The sequence below is a fragment of the Rhipicephalus microplus genome, chromosome 7 (assembly GCF_043290135.1).
Source record: "Rhipicephalus microplus isolate Deutch F79 chromosome 7, USDA_Rmic, whole genome shotgun sequence".
NCBI classification, from domain to species: Eukaryota; Metazoa; Arthropoda; class Arachnida; order Ixodida; family Ixodidae; genus Rhipicephalus; species Rhipicephalus microplus.
Window position 1 is genome coordinate 81,439,060 of NC_134706.1, and position 7,770 is coordinate 81,446,829.

The following is a 7,770-nucleotide window of genomic DNA, read 5'->3' on the forward strand; positions in this document are numbered from 1 at the left end:
ATTGATTTAAATAAAAACATACACCATAGACTTTTGAATAACTTTGAAAAAATCATACACGTCTTCAAAGCAGGCTTGCGTACTTGTCTTGTTTTGTACGCGGGTGCATTCCCTTGTCATTTGTATAAAAAGAGTGTCATCTGACTCTTTTTTTTAGAGTCCTGCTTTGCCAGGCATACGGCTCTTTTCCAAGAGATACGGAAACTCTCATGGCAGTCACATGACATTCCGAAGGTGGCGTCATAGGGTACACCACCAAAATAACATTTAGGCTTATGTAAGTTACAACGGTATAACGTGTTCGCTCTAGCTGTATTGAAAATTCGCAACACCTGTAAATGCAAACCCTCATTTACTTTCAATTGTCATTTAAGTGTTTCCTCAATAACAAAGTCGATGACTCCGCAAAGCATGAAGAGCCACGTCGAAAATGACGCGTTAACAACAGGAGGCGTATGGACCGAGAAGGGTGGCAGCAGGGGTGCTTCATTACATTATCGGAGAATTTAAATAGAAAGATGACAAAGCCTGCTACGGCAGCATGCGTATTTGCACTAGGATTACTCACATTTTACAGACATCGTGCATAGGATTGTTAATCGGCAATGCAACAACTTTTTCGAGGGACTCCCACAAACAAGTTATGCCGCAAGTTGCTGGCATCACTGAAAGACGCTACCAAAAAAAAAATCAACAGAACTTGTAAGTACATACCTTCAAATGTTGGCATCAGCGGCAATGAAAGAGCGGATGCTCTGGCCAACCAAGCACTTTCAAGAAAGCTGACAATCAGAGTTTCTGTGAACCCACAGCTACCAAGACAAACAATTCGATGTCATTTTCACTCTCTATAGAATTCGCCCCATCAGACTGGGTCACAAGAAGCCTTAGCCTCGCTTCCGTAGTAGTAGTAGCAGCAGCAGTAGTAGTAGTAGTAGTAGTAGTAGTAGTAGTAGTAGTAGTAGTAGTAGTAGTAGTAGTGGTGGTGGTGGTGGTAGGTGTTTAGTTCTTGGATTGTCCGCTGAATGGCGGTACTTCTATACGATAAGTATATGATGAAAAAATGAAATATGGCGGTACTTGGAGTGTTCACTTGATGGATGGACGGACGGATGGACATACAGACAAGCAGGCGCATGAATGGACAGATGTGCGGATGGACGAATCGACGGCCTGACAGACAGATGCACGGATGCTCGGGCGGATGCACGGGCCGACGGTAGTACACGTCGATGGATGCACGGATGGACGGTCACACGGACGGTCGCACGAACGAACGGACAGAAGCGCGGAGGGACTGACGGGGGCTTCGCCCCATTGATCATCATTCACTCCGTGGATATTCTGTTTGTATTTTTTTAATTTACTGAATTCGGTGGGCTGTCCCGACGGCAACAGCAGATTCTTTGAACATACATAGTAGAACAATATTAACTGTAGGGATGTAACGCGTTCAATGAAGCTGCCACTATGAATGACGTAGCAAAGGAAAACTAGAAAGTTGCACGACCTGAGTGACTTGAACGTGCACGTTATTTCGGGTACGCAGGCCTCCAGCAATTTCCCCTCGATCAAAAATACGGCGGAACCGTACGCGACACACTATGATAGAAGTATTATACGATTGAATTACCTCTTAATACTTCGCACAGCTTCCAAAGTTTTTCGACTATCCGCTGGTGAGCAGCTGCTTGAACTCAACTGAGAAGCAGGAGGCGTTAGAGAGTTTCAGTACAGCGTACTCTGCGTACGTGGTGGCGTTGCGTACGTGAAAACGCCACGTTCTGCGTAGTGCGCATGCGCAGACCGCAACGTGCACGTATCGCGTTACGTACGCAGCCGCTACGTACGCACGCATGAGATGCGTGCGTGCGTACGTATGAAGTGATCGTGCCGCTCTCGAACAAGTTCGCGAAAGCGCGAGACTTCGTTTTGCAAAATGGCGGCATCGAAGGCAAACACCGACCGGCTCTGTGGCTTAAAATATGACCATGATCTGGCTATAACACTTGGATTGGCTCACATTGGCTGTCAACAACACGTGCTTCTATTCTGATCTATTAGATGGCGCAACACGCTTCTCGCTCGTTACGTACGCGGGTACTACGGCGTACTAAAAGCCGATTAGTGGCAAACGACGCCACGTAACGCAAGGCGCTAGCGTGATGCGTACGTAGCACCATTCCGCAGTATTAAAACTCTCTATTACCCTAGTTCACGTTGAAGAATCCGCCTTTTACAGTTACGTAACTTTACAGTTACGTAACTTAAACGCAGCGTCGTTCGCGCCGGACGCGCCCAGCGCCGACGCATATGCCATCCACGATGGGGCGAACGCGGGATGGATGCGCTGTGACCCGGTTGTTGTCACGCTTCGCAAACGCCACTAGGCTATCCGGTGGTCTAGTCTTTGATGACGCAGGCAAGAAGAAGAAGCGGTATTGCGTACTTTGTTGGCATGTCACTCTCTTGTAATGCATGAAGAGCAGAGAAAACCGCCGACGCCAGCGGCATTAGTGGGTTCGTCTTGCTCCGCAAGACCGCGACAAGCTCGGTCATGCCAATGAGAAGCTCGGTCATCACTTCCACGAAATAGGGGCGTGAAGAAGGCACAAAGTGAGTTGAACTGCTGTTGCTTAGAGCATTAAGTTACGTGCACTGCGACATGGCATGCAAGTCGGGCTTGGGCACGATTTTTCAAAATTGCTCGAACAGCGATCCTACTGGTCCACGGCGACCAATTTTGCGGCAGTTGCCGAAAAAATCAGTCCGAGAGCGATGAGCACAAAAAGGGCCCTTTCGGCGGATCTCGCCGCCGCCAAATTGGACTCTGCCTCCTTTAGGTGGCCGGAATGTTCAGCGTGAAGAACGCGTCCTTACTCCTGTCTTATCGGGCTGTGCACAACACAGCGCTAAGCGAACCACTATCACGACTCCATCGCGCTTAAAGGAAACCGGCGGTGAAACACGTAATATGCTAAAATAAGACTTGATGCAATCGATCAGCACGAACGCACTCAAGGATTATAACTCGTGTCGTGGGCGGAGACGGCAATGCTCTCCTTCGCAACCGATACCAGTTGCTTTCGGACATTAGTCACTCTATAAGTGAAGAAATAAAAGTGCGTATGCAATGATCACAATGGGTGCTTCACTTCGATAAATATTAGGCCTGGTAGGACTCGATATTTCCCTAGCCAAGTGAAGGCGTGATGAAGTTGTTATTTTTTCGTAAACGGCTGATTGCTCTTCCGCTGGTGCTTACATCAGGTTGCTGCATCTTTTACAGCGAACGCTTTACGAGATCAGCACACGATTAACGCGCGGTGCCACAGTTGTCCGCCGCCAACACCGCCGGTGTTCGTAACCACTATCACTATAAATAAAACACAAACTCTGTAAATAAAAAAACACCAATGACACAATAGAATTCGAAACCGGGTCCCCTGCGTGCCGGTTCAGTATTTATTCTACCAATTCACTTGTATATCGAATCTCATAATTCTTCCCTAGTAAATTTTGAAAAGTTTCAAGAGCAATCACATAAGCCCTGAAGTAAAGTAAGGAAAGTAAAGAGTGACATGCATGAGCGCCGGTTTGGCTGGAATAATGAAAGTTTTTTTTTTTTGGGGGGGGGGGGGTACGCCAGTCACTGTATTCATTACTTAACTCTGCTTATCACATCAAAAGCTGTCCATGGCTAGGTGAAACGAAAATTTCTTCGCCACGAAAAACGATAACTGTCACCATTGGCTACGGCATCGTTCATGCCTTCCCAGCCTTGCCACTGAGCCTGCGACCTGCACTACCAACTTCAACAAGGAAAAGGCACGGATTGTACGAACGCCTGTACGGTCCCACTGCTGTTCTCTATAGTGGCAAAGGTACTCGGCTGCTGAACCGCAGGTTCCGGGATCAAATCCCGGCTGCGGCTGCTGCGTTTTCGATGGATGCGAAAATGCTTATCTCATTATTGTGTATGTTTTCTCTGTTCGATTTTCGTCATTAAAAATTTTGTTGGACGTCTCGCAGCACCATTTGTCTAGAGGTGCTACTTTTACAACACCGGCGTTCCGCAACAAATATTTGGGCCAAAAAGACAAAGGACAGCGAGCGGCTCTCGACGACTATTGCAGCAACTGCCTCTTTCTCGGTCATTTGAATGCGAAGCATTTCTTAGCGAACTTCCGCGACTTTGAGCATATCTATCTATCTATCTATCTAGCCGCTTACGTGTGTGTGCTCTGGTGCCACCGCATCAACTTGGCGTGAACAAAAATTTGCATGAGAGGGTAAGATCGTTTGAGGAATATATGACGCGCTGGTCAAGACGTGCATAATGTCAAAATGACGCCACGTACGTCGTCAAACACTTCCCGCCAGACAGTGGCACACACCCACGGACAGGTATGTGCCGCTGGTTTGCGAGTATGTGCCACAGGTGATCGACGCTTAGTATCCCTAGGAACGGCTAGAACACACAAGGGCAATTTTAACGCGCGAGTGTTTAGAAATCTTTGACATCGGTAGCGTCGACCCGACGAATGCAATGAATAAATGTCAGGGCCATGGCTCGAATCAAAAGCAAGCATTCTGCGTGGCAATAAAGCATTTTGCCACGGAGCCATGCCAGGCCTCAGCACTGCTTTTTGAAATAGACGCTAACTTCGTGAAGTGTCAAAAGTGGTTGCAGTGCTGCCTACCCATTTTTATAAACATTTCATATTCCTTTCACATCGTAGTTTTGGGACATTAAACCCCACAAAGTAATCAATCATATTTACTCCTTTGATACAATCGTCACATCGGGTTAACGTTAATTGTGGTTAGTTGCCATGCGCTGGAGTTGTTTTATGTAGCAGTGTCCAAGGTCAACATCTTCGCGAGCATCAGCGCGGTGTTGTGGTGTTGATAATACGCATGTTCCAGTTAGCATCGTTGCGCAAGTGCAAGCAACTGGTTATAATAACATCTGTGACTCTTCAACATAAGTCTGTGCGTGCAACAATTATACATATATTTAGCGTCATTTCATTACGTGTCACTCAATAAAAAATTTGCAACACGGTCACCTTCCCTCCACACGCTTCGCATAACGTCGATTGCCAGGTACGTGGGATCTGCCGAATTTTAACTGCGAAGCATTTCTTAGCGTCGGCGACTTTGAGCGTATCTATCTATCTATCTATCTATCTATCTATCTATCTATCTATCTATCTATCTATCTATCTATCTATCTATCTATCTATCTATCTATCTATCTATCTATCTATCTATCTATCTATCTATCTATCTATCTATCTATCTATCTATCTATCTATCTATCTATCTATCTATCTATCTATCTATCTATCTATCTATCTATCTATCTATCTATCTATCTATCTATCTATCTATCTATCTATCTATCTATCTATCTATCTATCTATCTATCTATCTATCTATCTATCTATCTATCTATCTATCTATCTATCTATCTATCTATCTATCTATCTATCTATCTATCTATCTATCTATCTATCTATCTATCTATCTATCTATCTATCTATCTATCTATCTATCTATCTATCTATCTATCTATCTATCTATGTAGCCGCCTACGACTCTTAGCTCTCCTGGTCGTTTGGATAATGCTGTCGATACCAAACTTGGCATGTCATAACATAACTGCATGAACAACATATTTCACTAGTCATAGCATGATACCATGACATGTATGTCGAGAATGTCATGATTCACATTTCAGGGTCTTGCACCTCTTGCGGTAGTTTTGTTCACGTGACATATTAAAACTGGTATGGTATGGCATCATTGCATGGCGAACACAAGAGACAGACCCTAACATGAAAATCACGACGTGCGTGTCGTGTAACATGACTACATGCCACGCTCATTATGCGCTAGCGGCCGTTTCGCTGGCTTCTCTTACACCAAATTTGGTATCACGGGACGTGAAGGAATGACGAAAGTATGATACTGGTACAAAGATGATAAACCTGAGATGCGTGTCATGTAACAAGATGACTTCATGCCACACTCATGATGCCCTCGCGGCCATTTCGCTAGAGTCAGATATACCAAATTTGGTATTACGGTACGTGAATGAATGACAAAAGTATGTGATTGTTGCAAACATAATAATCATGCGATGGGTGTCATGTAACAACATGACTAATGGCTACGCTCATGATACGCTCGCGGCCGTTTCGCTAGCTTCACATGTACCAAACTCGGTATTACGTGCCGCAAACAGACGACATAGGTAAAAGACACATCCGAACATGGTAACAACATGACTACATGCCACACTGATGATGTGCTCGCGGCTGTTTTAGCTTCACATATGCAAATTTGGTATTACGTGACGCCAATGTGTGATGAAGGTAAGTGAGGTACATACATGATAATAATAAAATCCGTGTCATTTAGCAACATAACTACATGTCACAGTCAAGGCGCCAAGAGATTTCACCGTGATGCAGTGCGCGTGCTCGCCGGCGTTCATATCGTCGCGTCACGCCGGCGTTGCTACGCCAGGCGCCAGTCCTGCCATATACTCGCAGGCGCGCGCCGCGCTGCGTTGGTTTGACGCATGCACGTTTCAGCACGTCCGGCGTCCCTCCTTCACAAAAAGACGCAGTGTCGCGTAGGTAACGCATCGGCGCGAAATGCAGCATGTGGCATTTCGCACCGGTGTCCGTCGGGCCACGCCGACGGAGGCTGGTGGCGCCTGGCGTCAGACTATTGAGCGCTCGGGTTTTGCTAACGTTGCGTCGCTGTGCCCAGCGTGCGCATCCGTCAACGCTACATTGGAATATATTGGGCCCTTCGTGATGCACGTGCAGCTACTAAATTTGGTGTTACGGCACGTCGTTGGACGACGACATATATGACTGGTGCAAACATGATAATCCTGAGAGGCTTGTCATGCAAGATCATGACAACATAGCGCGCTCATAGCATGCTCGCGGTCGTTTTGCTAGCTCCACGTACACTAAATGTGGTATGACGTGGTGTGAATAGCTTCCGAAAATAAATGACGCATTCAAACACAATAGTAATGACACGTACAGCATCATTTACCTCCACATCGTAACGTATTGCTCATTTTAAAGTGACATATCAACCTTACTCATTCGTGCTTCGCATATTATCGATTCGCACTGTACGTGTCCTCTGCCGATTTTTTCTTTTCTATCTTTTTATCTTTATATGATTTTTATTTTACCTCCTTGTACGCGTTCTCTCGGCTATCCAGGGTTTGCCTTCTACTCCGGAAAAAAATCGCGCGTCGAAAAAGCGTGTTCTCGTTGCACGTGTTCAGGAAGTGAAGCGGAGGATAACGAAAATAGCGCGTGCCAGCATGGTGATGAATGCTCCTTTTCTGTATCAATAGTAGGAAAAACGATGGGCATAAGGACTCAACTGTAATATTTTACAAGCATTACGTTCTAATACTAACAGGCCATGACGAGGCCACTAGCAGCTTCGCCAGATTCACTTCACAGAATGGTAATAATTGCGGAGGCGCAACGCTTCGAAACCAGGATAAGATTATGAGAGACGCTGTTTAGGGGGGCGGGGGTGGCTTCGGAAATTTCGAGCTCCTGTGGTTCTAGAATGTGCTTTTATTTCTAAGTGTACGGCCGTCTAGCATTTTCAGCTTCACCGAAAATGTGGCCGTCAACTCAGGCGACCTAGTAGGTGTGAGTTAAGCACTGAGATTAAATAGTGCGAATCCGGCCTTTTGAAAGCCAATATAATCTGTAA